The sequence below is a fragment of the Zonotrichia albicollis genome, chromosome 3 (assembly GCF_047830755.1).
Source record: "Zonotrichia albicollis isolate bZonAlb1 chromosome 3, bZonAlb1.hap1, whole genome shotgun sequence".
Classification (NCBI taxonomy): Eukaryota; Metazoa; Chordata; class Aves; order Passeriformes; family Passerellidae; genus Zonotrichia; species Zonotrichia albicollis.
This window is the reverse complement of record NC_133821.1, coordinates 106,666,094-106,678,894: the sequence shown is the minus strand read 5'-3', so window position 1 is coordinate 106,678,894 and position 12,801 is coordinate 106,666,094. Positions and strand designations below refer to the sequence as shown.

Genomic DNA, 12,801 nt, shown 5'->3' with positions numbered 1-12,801 from the left:
CTTGTTCTAAAACTATTTCTTAGAGGAGCTACCATTGGGGTTTTGTGCTCTTCCAGCATGAAGATTACATATGCTTTTGCTCTGAAGCTACAGTAAAATTGTACCTTAAGTAATTCATCCCAAACTCTGCCCCCCAAACACTAAAATGTCCTGTGGAGGGACAGTAAAGCCCTCAAAAGTTGCAGTTCAATCTGTGGCTCTGAAGAGATGCCTCCCTTTCCTCACCATTCAGGTTACTGAGGCTCAGGAGAGTGTCTTGTGTTTGTTCCCTGTCCTCATTGAGTTGCCTTTCCCTTTGAATTATCCTACGGGACTCCTAAAAGCCTCCTTTGGCCTTTGGTATCTCAGGAGAAATTTAGGCAATTAGCTGCTGTCTCACTATGCTAAGTGCTGATGTAAACCAGGTGTCATCCATGAAGAAAACAAAAGCAGTGCTAAAAAGAAAAATGCTGAAGCCTGAAACTGATATAAAATGAATGAGAAAAGGCAGGACTGGACAAGGCTGTCCTTACTACCCCATCTGTGTTTTACTCCTCCACATGTTGCTTATGCAACATCTGACATTCCTTGCTGCCAACAACCAACTAACCCGTCATGCATAACTCACTGTCCAGCATCACATCTGTAACTTGTACCACATGACAGTATGGAAAAATGAGGTGAAGCAAAAGGGAGTGTTACTGCAGCCTCATATCAAAACAATGTATCTTTGGAATCGAGTGCAGCAGAGTAGATATGTTTCAAAAAGCCACAAAAGATAAGGGAAATTGGTTTTAGGTGTTAATCAAATACATGAAACACCGACTTTGCCATTCTGAATCTCAGGGTAAAATAGAGTCAGATTTGAATATTTCCTTCAAAAATCTGTTGCCAGGAAAATGGGATAAAATTCAGTCCAGGACTTTGCTGAGGAGGTGGATGCCAGAATTTCTGCTGGCTTAGATAGTTCTAGGGTCTGGCTTCTGGTTAGGATGCAGTAAAGGAAGCTGGTTTGCAGCCCTGGGAAATAGAGTTGCCTTCTTTTGTCCCACTCAGAAGTACATTGAATCTTATATGGGGTGAAGAAATACTTCTTAGTTATTTTGGAGACATTTGGGCTGCATTTGTTCATGCTTCATTGGGCAGCTAGATTAGTTTTGGGGTTTTGCCTGTGATAACTGGTCTTTCACCATTAGTGTTTCAGACCAATATATTGGATTTTCATCATTCTGGCCCTCAACCTCTTATGTGTAAAATGAGTTTTCAGATAATGTGTCTCCTCACGTAAATCTGCAAGATACAATGAATGAAGGTAGAGGAAAAGGCAAGCTGGAGCAGGGAACAGGCTGTGAGAGGTTAGTGACACAGGGATCCTTGGAGAGAAGGAAGAGAACAAAGAGGAGGGAAGGTGTGGGGCTCTCTGGCTGCAGGATGCTTGAAGTACGTTTCTTGAGACTCAGTTTCCTGCAAATCTCAGGTTCTGATTTTTTTTATTTAGGCCTAACCTCTGAAGAAGTGTTATTTTCAGATAGCAAAATTCAGTCCACTTTGAAGACTAGGCACACTGCTGTGATAATGCAAGAGTTAATCAACAGTTGCATAAATCCTCAGCAACTGAAAGGAACAAACAGTCCAATAAATAGGAACTCTCTGTCTCTGCTGAGTCCTGAAATCATTATTTTGGCATAAAAAATGAGAGGGGACAGAAAATGGAATTGCCCATTCTCCAGGGTAAAATCATGCAAATCCTCACACATTACTTCATACAAAAATCTCTCTGATTAAATTCTTTGGCTTGTTCCAAATGCTGTTCATCCAGATAAAAGATGCTCTTCTAAATTTCATGTCTTTCACATGGACCAGAAATGCCATTGGTACAATCAACATGATTTAACAGCACTAATGGGCAGTATTGTGATTTTACCTTCTTCTTTTAGTGAAGATGGAGAATAATCACAAAATACTGGTCCATTTATATTTTCTAGGTCACACTGGAGGAGCCCAGTGAGGACCAATGCAAGTTCTGTCTCTCATGGTATTTTTTTTTTTTTTTTTTTTAAGAGGCTAGATGAGCATTTCTCCTCTTTTCTGCTGTTAGAGAAAGGGTTTCTGCTTTTTCCAGAAAGGTCTCATGCAGACAATCTACTCTGAAAAGATGCTCTTTATCAAACAGGTAGCATTCTGTAATACCCCACATCTCAAACATAAGCAAATTCAAAGGATTTTGTCTATTAACAAGGTGTTGGCAGATTATGGGTGGAGGTAGGAAGTAACTTCTCCAGGGGCTGAAAGTTTTCTTCAGAGGGAGCAGCACAGCCAGGCCTTTGGAAAGCCTTCAGCTCGCGCCCTACTTTTGTTGACTCCTGTATATGGGAAATTCTGACTTTAATGATGAGGAGAGTGTTGCCTGAAACATGACAAAAGTTCATGACTGTAGCAGAGAAGACAAATTGCTTTGAAAATGTGGGTCAATCAATGCATGGCAGAGTCTTCCTTTGTGGGATTCTGAGCTGTGGGGCAGGCAGTCCTTCTGTCTCTGTTTTCATAACAATGAGCACAATGCCCTCACTCAGCCACTCAACTAAAGAAGAAAAGTTTTTGAAGAGTGCCCCTCTACTCTCTGCAGGAAAGCTAGGGTGTGCCTCTGTCAGTTCAGTCCCAGAGCCAGCCTTTGGGATCAGGCTATTCTCTCTTTATAAAGGAGTATACCCCAATTCCCTCACAACTAAAGTTCCCTGATTAAAGAAAATCAAATTATAAATTTCATACTGCAGTTGTTCTATGTGGATAAATTAAACTCTTTTTTGCTCACAGATTCTCAAAGTATTCCTAATTCATAAGGCAAAGATTCAGTGGTATTTCTTAGGGGGATTATGCCTGCATTGCATTGCTATTTCAGGTGTGCTGGCATGATGTACTCAAATTTCTCTTATCCCCTTATGACTAATCTATGATGAAGACACTGTTGTATTTGCAAGGAGAGAAGCAGCTCCATAGTGAAGAAAGCCTTGCCAAGTGAGGCAGGAGGGAAAACAATACCTCAACACTTCTTGTCTGTCATTCACCTGCCCTCCCACAATGCAAGCAATTCAATGAATTTGTATCATTCCTGTTAAAACTTTCCATCTTGAAGAGCTAAGTTCTTTCCCCTACTGAGATTTCTGTTTTATGGAAAGTTTGATGTCAAGGTCTAATTCTGTTTCTGCGTCAGGCTCAATCTTGTATCAAAAGCCACTTAAAGCTGCCAGATAACTTCAGATTCAACCACTGAAGATCTCTCTTGGACTCTAATGATGTTTTTCCCCACAGAATACCTCTATCAGCTCTAAAAATTTTGCTGAACAAATAGAGAAATAAAAAATACATAAATAAAAGATACATAAAGTCTAGGCTCTATAATGAAGGACATAATAAAAGTCAAGCTAAGAGGTGAGAAAAACAGATGGTCAAAATCAAGGAAGCAGTGGAGCTTCAACTCAGAAGCTAAGCTGATGTGGAAATATAAGCAGGATTAGCATTAGGCTTAATCATTATTAATGCAATACTTAGTCTTCATTTTCCATCGCTGTCCGGACTTGTATTTAGTTAAATACTCTTGAGTAATAAAGTAACTCTTGAGTGCTGTTATCCTTGCTTTGTAGGGAGATTAAGCTTTTAAGCCTTTTTGTACAAAAGCTGCTGCAATGGCTGAGGTTAGAAACCTTCAGCTGACACATCAACTTCTTCACCGTGGAATTATTCCCATTTTGCAGATGTTCTTGGATATCTGCAATCCTTCCTATCAGCAGCTTCTTTCATAGCAGGTGGACAGCTGTTGAGGTAGGTGAAGACACCAGAATGGTAGCACAGACTTGAGCATGTACTTTGAGTCTGTGAAAACCTTGTCCTCTGCTCTCCAGCTGATCCCCAGCCTTGCTTGCAGAGCCCAGCTGCATCTGCCAGCCAGCCTTTTCTCTCCTTTTCTCGCTCCACCTCGTGCATCACGAGAGGACTGAGTCAAACAGGTAAGGAATACAGGCATTGCTTACAGCAATAAGGAATACAGGCATTGCTCACAGCAAACAGATGAACTGAGCACTGCCCACATCATCCACAAGTGGCACACTGTGAAAGAGTCACTATCAAGGCCTCAAAATATATATCCCTTGGCAGCTCTCCTCAACCAGACAGGGCTGCTTAATGGCTTCTCTCAGTGCTTACACTAACACTTTTGGGTGGCAGGAGCAATGTGCCAGCTCAGCAGCTCCTTCTTGTCCCAAATTTTAGGACACCTCTAACCATTATGGAGATGTAGCTGGATATCCCAAACCTATCTTATATTTCCATTTTCGCAGCCCACAGCCAAGCAACATTAAAAACCCTTCAGCTTCTAATAGGGGATGAAAATACAAAGTGGGATCCTCCTTATATATATATGTATATAGTGGCTCTTTTGAATACTGCTTGGCAGTCAGAAATGAAATTACTGCCTTAGCTTCCACATCAAGGCCATAGTGTAGTTCTTCTCTCACAGTCAGATGCTTGTGTAGCAGCAGTTGCTGACCATGCTGCACATTGCGTGTTCCCCTGGGCTACCTAAGTAAATATATTTTGTGGCCTTAAAACACATTTTATGTCATTTTAGTGCTGCATATGAATGTCAGTCCTTGAATTCAAAGTTGGATTTTAAAGGGAATCAGGTTTTCTTTTGGCACCTGGAAACTATTTTGGGGAAATAATTATTGCCACTCCAAAAGGACTCTGAAGTTTTCCAGATTGGAAGCAGGGTAGTGGTGGAACCTTGGGCTGTGTTGCTATGGGAATTGCTACTGATTTGATGAATTTTCCTTACATAGAAACATTCATATTAGAAAAATCATAAAAGGAGTTTTTATATACATACAATAAGGACATTTGTGTTATGCTTTACTGTCTTGGGTTTTAAAAATGTTATTTTAGATTAAATTATTTCACCTTTCTTACTATCTAGTTCTTTTGTCAACATCTTTACTCTTGCACCCCACAATCTCTCTTTCTGCTGCATCTGATCTTTTGGACTTGCACTCAGATTCATATGCATCTTATCCTATCATCTGTGTGTTCCCTGTCTTTTAAAATTGAAAGTCAGTAGCCGCTAATTGGTTTGTTCAAGTACTCCCTGCTAAAATTTTCAAATACCAGCTTGTATGACCTTCTACCTCTTGGTCCTCATATTCGGAGGAGCTCTCTCATGTGCAGTGAAGCAACGCTGAGTCAGGCTCCTGAGGCAACCCGTCTTTATAGGAGGGCCTACAAAACCTATGTGAACTCTAAATCAGGATCATGGCTCCTCTGCCAGGAGTATTTACTCATAAAGTGCTGGTTTTCCCTGTATCTGGCTGCTTTCCATCTCTTTCACTTCCAACTATATGTAGATTTTACTATATGTAAAATCCCACACAGTGGGATTTTAGTTCATGGCTAGAGGAGATATGTGTCTGTGTGCTGCACTGCTATGAGCAGCAAATGACACTTGTTATCCAGACATCTTGTCAAGCAAACTGAAAATTTCTTAGGCTAAGGTTTGTCTTCTGTGCAGCACTTAAAAGTTGCATCACTTGCTTTTGAAAGATTATCAGAAACCTCAGGTAATTTGTCTTTCAGTAATATTGATGCAGTAGTTTAAATCATCAATATCTCTATTAATTTACTTGAAAAAGTCAGGTTTCTGCTCTGATTACTTTTTTTCTTCACTTTTGGGTCTTTTCTTTCTGCCTCCTGCATCCCATTCGTGCTTTTTAAGCACCTCCTCTGTAAAGTTACAGTGGGAGGGAGAGCCCAGAATAGCAGTTACTTGGTTTCCCAGTGTTCCTGCAGTTGTCATTCTGCATTAGAACTTTACTTTGATTAATGCACTGGCTTTTTTTTCTTTGTGGGGGGATGTTTTTTGTTTTTTTTTTAATCCAAGCTGAAGTCATCTGTTGTGTGTATGGGACAGTGTGTATTGGACAGGAACAAAACAGGTAGGAAACAAGGGGTGTAAATCTGGTTCTTTGCTTCTGACCTCAGGAGGAGTGGGGAAGGTCTACTGGGGCATCTCTCCTTCCTAAATGCCCACTAGCCCTCAGCAACCTCACAGTTCAGCAGTGATAATTCACTCTGGCAGCTTCTCTCACTGGCAGACACAGATCACTGCTCTTGAGGTGGCTGCCAGCATCTGCAGCTGCCAATGGCAGTGGTTCCACAGGCAGCTTGTTAGATTTGGCACACACCTGCAGCATCAACAAAATCACAATTGGTCCCATTGCATTCTCATAGGTATCCTGAACTCAGATTTCTGTTTTTCTGCTGGGATGTGGCAAGCTTTTCTACTTCAAGCACTGTGTTCCACAGGCAGCTTGTTAGATTTGGCACACACCTGCAGCATCAACAAAATCACAATTGGTCCCATTGCATTCTCATAGGTATCCTGAACTCAGATTTCTGTTTTTCTGCTGGGATGTGGCAAGCTTTTCTACTTCAAGCACTGTGTTTCTATTATTGTACTTATTTTTTCTTTATATAACACCGCATCCAAAGATCAGCCCAGTCCTTCAAGGTGCTGATAAGCACACCCAACACTGCTATGTACACCTCTGAGGAAGTGCAAAAGTTCAATTGTTTCCTGAGCAGGGCTCAAGCTCAACACTGGCTGATGTACCAGACTCTCAAAGCCTGTGGTGCTAAGACTTGAAGTGAATAAGGCCTATTTTTGTCTTTGTCTTGCAAATTTGTTCAAGAGCAATGATTTATGGCAGGTCAGCTGGAATGTGAACCCAATTGGCAGTGAAATTGAGGTACAGGTAGCTTTATTGAAGAAAATCAGTTTGCCTTCCTGTCAGTATAGCTAGATTGGCTTAGGTTGTGGGCAATAGCCCTAGGTCTTTTTGGCCTAGGAAATGGCTTTGTTTTGGCATTTGCTTCTGAGCTTTCTGTCTGAACAATAAAAAATGGGCTCCTAAGCATTGGGATGATGGCACTACTTTTGAGCAAGGGAGGTTAAAAAAGGTTTTATAAATAATCACACTTACTTTCTCTCCTCCCCTGCTGTCACAATTCCTGATCAGCTTTGGTTGGGAGGTAGCAGACCAGCCAGAGGTCAAACAGGGTCACTTTGAGATTCAGCTTCTCATGGCAGGATGCCACATTTCACAAGCTTGGAATTCACTGCGTGGAGGGAAGTCCACACCTTTTTTGGGATATTTGGAGCACAGGGCCATTGCTATGCTAATTTTAGACAAAAAATTTTGCCGCAGCAAAGAGGATTTTCAGCACTCGGTCCTTGAACAGGCACACGTTCTGTTCCCAGACTGTTGGATGGTGACTGTACCTGTGCAGTGTTACCAACGTGCTTGGCATCCATCAATATGGACACAGTGTTGAAGAGAGTGGTACTTTCTGGGTTTTGTGCTTCCTAGGTTGAAAAAAGTGTGAGCTGCTCTCCATGGCTGGGAAATACACAAAATGCAGCCAGTCCACCTGGAGTTTGTATTTGGAGAGTTTTGGAGTGTGCTTTATTCTTTTGTGCGTAAATGGCAGAATGCCCGTGTTCCACTGAAAATCTTTGGAAATCACTTATTGTGTGGTCCCTCCAGACACCAGTCAAGGTAGATCCAGTTTAGGGAAATATTGTGTCAACTTCCCATAGCAGATAAGAAACTGCTTTCTGTTATTTGCTTTCTTCAGACATTAAGTTCCCAAGGCAATCTGAGTGAGGAGAGCTTGGTCCTGGTTAGCTCTCCTGGAGCTGCTAAAGCTCCTCTGTGTGTGACAGTGCAGCAGTGTGTGTGTGGGAGGAATGAGAACAGGGGATAGCAGAACAAGCCTTCTGTCCTTGCTTTGATTCAAAGTTAGGAGCTACTTCCCCAAACTAATAATGCACAGCCACCACACTGCACAGATCTCACAGTCCAGACATTTCTCACAGCATTTCCACTGCAGTTTCAGGTGTGCAGGTCAGGGAGGCCTGCAGCATTTGCACAGCCTATTCCTCCAGCACCAAGTGTGTATTTCTGCTGCAAGCTGGACCTTCCCATCTCTGCATCAGGGCAATGCTCTAAGGGGCTGTGGCCGTGCTGCAGCATGGGACCTGTGGGCTGCACCTTTCCTTTATTCCTCTGAGGAAGAATTCTGCCTTTCCCAGAGCTCTTTCCTGGCTGTCCAAACACAGAATGGGTAGGATATCCATTGCCTCACAAAGGGCAACTGAGCCCTGCACACACACCTTCTTATCGTGGCTGTTACTGTTGTTATCATATCCTGTGTTTGTTGATTCCATCCAGATTCATCTTGTTCCTGACACAAAAATGGCTCTGTGGGGAAAAAAAAGGTAAGGACATAACTAGTAAGACTTAACATCAGGTTTTTAGAGGCGTTTTTGGACTAAAGTTGCAAATAAGATAATTATAGAATGCAATTTCTATTTGTATTTAATGATTTTTCTTTTTTTCTGTTTTCTATACCTGCCACCTGCATTCTTCTGACATGTCCTAGCTGCAAAACTGGGGCTCCAGATATTTCCTAGGGCTTCCAGATGGCTCCCTAAGTTCTATATGACTCTACCTACCCCCTTCTGACATTTCTTTCTTGTTAAAAATTTAGTACAAATGGAAATATTCCAGATGGCTTTAGCTGGAGCCAAGTGCCTTCAGTACTTCAGAGCTCCATAGACAGCCCATTAACTAATTGTCCCTTCTCAGTCTGCTCATGTTAAATTCCTTGGATTTCTTTTAGGGCTACAAAAACATTCTTCTGTGATACACAATATCAGTAAGTTATACTTTGTTCAGTGACACCCATATCTCCAGTTTCTTTTAAAAACTACATATAGCACATTTAATAATAGCATGGATAGCAGACCCAGCAAGACATCTGCTTTGCACAAACATGCCTGGCACTTTCTTCCTCTTTGCCTCTGAAATCTCATGGTTCTTGTGTAGCATAGTATACCTTGTGCTTTTATAAGAATTTTAGATAATGCTCATGTAAACCAAGATGTATTTCCAAGATTTCCATCCTGGCTTGTCATAATCATTAATGACGAGAAAAAAAAATATGGAGATTTGAATTTAGAATTATTTACATTGAGGACTGCTTAAGATTTTTAGAGCTTAATTCTCTTCACTTCTGCTATTAATTTTAGTAATGTTTCCTGTCTCTTTTCATGTGCTTTTCCATAGAATTTTTAAGTATGAACATAAGGGAATGTCACTCAACAGTCTTCAAAAGTCTAAAATTAACATCTTCCTAGCAAAAAAGAAGTTAATTCCTAACTAAGGGAAGCACCTGAATGCTTCACAAATCCTTTTTTCCAGACTGCTACCTAAGAAGTGCCAGTGGCTTGCCTCATTAGAATTCAGAGCATGACACAGGATATAGGAGATAAAAACATCAGCAAGACAAGTTTTTCTAATGGCATGTTTTTCGTGTTTAAAAAGTTACTTTCTACTCTACAGAAGATTTAATCAGGAGAAAGTACCAAGTTTCATGCAATAGAAAATAGCATTCAACTTGTTTGTTATAGGAATAATACCTCTTTCTAGTCTGTTCTGGGCTGTCCAACAAAACAAGACAGAATTAAGAGCAAACTCTTCTAGTTTTGGACCTGAAAGGGCAGCAATCATGGCTGAAATGTCAGAGAAGACAGAAATCAAGGTCTCCTGCGATATTTCAGGTGAAGTTGACATGTTTAGCCTACACAGAAAGAAAACTGCTTTGCATTATTTGAATGCATGCTATTAGAGGTAAAACATTCACCAGCCACTTTGTTTAAAGATGCTATTAGCATTTTGATAATTAGATGTATTATTCCACAAAGCTGATCGTGCCACTTTACATTCCTAGAGAAAAATACTGGGATGGACGTGAAAAGTTATACACTGGCTGGCAAAAGAGAATCAGCATGGGATGAAGCCAAAGGTGAGAAAAAAATGAAGCTGATGAAAGAGTCGGGAAAATCATGTCCACTACTTCATGCTGACTTCCAGATTACTATAATCTGTGATTGCTGAGTCTTCCTATCCCCAATGAACAGATCTCTATATCAGTATACCCTATCCTTACTAGAACTAGTTTTGTAAGTAAGAAGTTAGTGAAGCTGGCTGTTACTTTGTTCCCTCTCTGTGAATCTCAAGTGGCAGATCACTGTCTGGTGGATTTCCAGTCCAGGTGGTGACCTTCCTCAGCATCTATACAATTTCACTTGGGAGAGTTTCTGTTTTGAATTTGCTGTTTCTGCAGTTCATGTCATTATACTGATACAGTAATATACAACCAATACCAAAAACCAGTGTTAAAAATTGTATTAAGCTGGCAAAGTACGCTACTTAAGAGTTAAGAAATGTTGAGAAATTTAGAAGCACAGTTAAGCTGTGTTACAGCTTGCACCACATTACAAATGTATGGCTGTAGTGGAACTTAAGTAGTGAGTTCCAGCATAAGATCTAATTTGCCCAAAAAAATTTTGGTAAAGGATTGCAAAGCTGTCAGGCACCCAAATTCTCTGACTGACCTCTGGTTTTGGACGGGTAAACCTTTCCTCAAACTTGTTGCCACAGCACCTTTTATCATAGCAGGACTTTTATAATAAAAGTGGGAGAAAGTTTGTTTAATGAATAAAGGGAATCTACAGTATTAATTAAAGTGAGAGCATCTACCAGAACAACTCTGTAAAGCTCTGTGTAAAAGCCTTGCAAGTGAACTAGAAGTCAGACTGAACTGTGCTTCTGGTAATGGGAGCAGAGAGAAAAACAACTCTTGACCTGGTTTTCTCTCCCTCTTGAGTTACCTTAGAGCTGTGCAGCAGCCAGGTAGACTGTGAATGTCTGCAGACCAGATGGGAAAGGAGTACCTGTTTTGAACCAAATGTTCTCAAAGCTTGACAACACTCTTTGCCAGAAATTTTGCTTTTCTTATACAGGAACCAGGTGTGGCTTATGATACAGTGATAAAATCTTTGATTAGACAAAATGTGACGAAAGTTCTGCACATGCTAGAATAGAGCTAAATATCTCTGCCTGTGACACAGCCTAGTTTGCTGCCTAGGAGATAGGGAAAAGAGGAAAGACTGTCACAGAAGGCAACAGATGTTTTTCTTATCTATAAATCCTTTAGATGGCCTCATTACAGTGGTGTCTTAGTATATTGTTCTTCTTCCTGAGGACTCTCAGGATGTAAGGAAGTGATATTTTACCCATTTTTAAGGAAAATTTAGGTGGAGGGTATAAACAACATCTGTGGCATTGTAGAGGGCTGACCCCAGCTGCTCAGTTTCTGTTAATCTAGCTATGGACCTTCCCTCAGTTCTGTTTTTGCTTCTTTCATTTGCAGCTCCATGCATAATTTTAAGCATCTACAGGGAAGTTGTCTTCTTTCATATGTGCAACTAAATGTACCTAAAATACAAGATTCTTCTGTAAAAACAATCAAAGAGCAAAAAAATAGAAAAATCAAGTATATTTCTCTGTTCTCATTGAGGAAATCTAGTTACGTAAATGCAAATTCTTCTTCTCCAGACCTAGTATTATTCAAGCAACAACGATAGATTGTGATTGCTGTACTGAAATGTGCTGTGTTTCTATTCACGCCTAACCAAATTTTATAACTCATCTTCCAATTTCTCCACTAAGCACAAACTATTAAATTCTTTGTGGACTTTTCTGTGCTTTCATTGCTACAGTGCTCCACCATCAATTAAGAAGATCAATCCAGATTCCCAGGTTTGAGAGCCTGATCATGAGTAACCTGTGGTTGATATAGGCTTCAACTCCTTCCTCCTACTTCCATGTGATACTTTTGTGGTCTCAAGCCAGCAAGCAAGCAGTATATGAGGAATATGATCCCTGATTGTGAGTGAAATTTTTAGTCTACCTTGTATAGAGGACATTTGACTTACTCAGAAAGATGCAGTCTTGGAACAAGGAATTTAGGAAGAGTGTTGTTGTTTGAATTCCATAATAAAACTCTGAAACCTCTTGGGTTGGTTTCCCTCCAACTTTTCAGTGCCCAAATGTCTTAGGGAGGTTATAACACTAGAGGATGAGGGTTGCTGAGGGTTTTACTCCTGTACATGCCTCAGCTATGATGAAGAGCACATTGTTACCTGGCTTATTCCTGAGGTGGCTTTGAACTGAGAAATCAGTTTGTGGCAGTTTACTAAATTCTCTCAATAATTTTTAATTGGTAGACTCTCCTTGTCAACAGCATGTGTGAGGCGTTACCTCAAAACCATGTACCTGTCTGGAAAATTGAAGCCTGGAATTCCTTGTCAGTCCAAGTGGTAAGAACTTAAATGCTACCATTTTTCAGATCTATTGTATACAGAACAGTGGACTTGGCGTCCCTGGGATACTAGATGTGTTAGGAATGTCTCTGAGGTTATGGATTAACTTTAAATATTTCCAAACTCTGGTGCCATCTGTACAGTCACCTCCATTGTGAGCTGCTGTGTCTTGCTCCCTTGAGCGTATCAGCAAATAAGGTCAGATGACAGCAAGTCTCCAAATACTTATGTATTCCCCCACTCCCAAAAAACTGACAAAAAGCAGAAGCAGAAAGATAATCAGCCTGAAACCCTGACTGTGTTTTGAGAAAAATGTTTGAGTTCTGTCTTGGCCAGCTCTCATTTAATTAGAGGGAGGATGCTGCTCCTGTTGTCTTTGGATGCCTTTTATAGCTAAGGTTGGGGTGAAGGAAGGTTAAAGCTGCTGTAGTGTAAATAGTGTAACAGGGTTTCATCTTGACTTGGAATCTTAAAAAAAAATATTATTAAATGGCCATCCTTATATGATAAGAATCTGTTCAAACAGCACTATTTGTTGAAACAAT

General features: G+C 40.6%; 1 long non-coding RNA gene across 1 annotated transcript; it reads left to right on the top strand.

Moving 5' to 3' along the window:
- Nucleotides 1-7,872: 7,872 nt before the first annotated feature.
- On the top strand, nucleotides 7,873-12,254 carry LOC141728714 (uncharacterized). Its single transcript, XR_012579863.1, has 4 exons — nucleotides 7,873-8,305; nucleotides 9,820-9,894; nucleotides 11,654-11,822; nucleotides 12,161-12,254. It is a non-coding gene; the product is annotated as an uncharacterized LOC141728714 (long non-coding RNA).
- The last annotated feature ends 547 nt before the right edge of the window (nucleotides 12,255-12,801 follow it).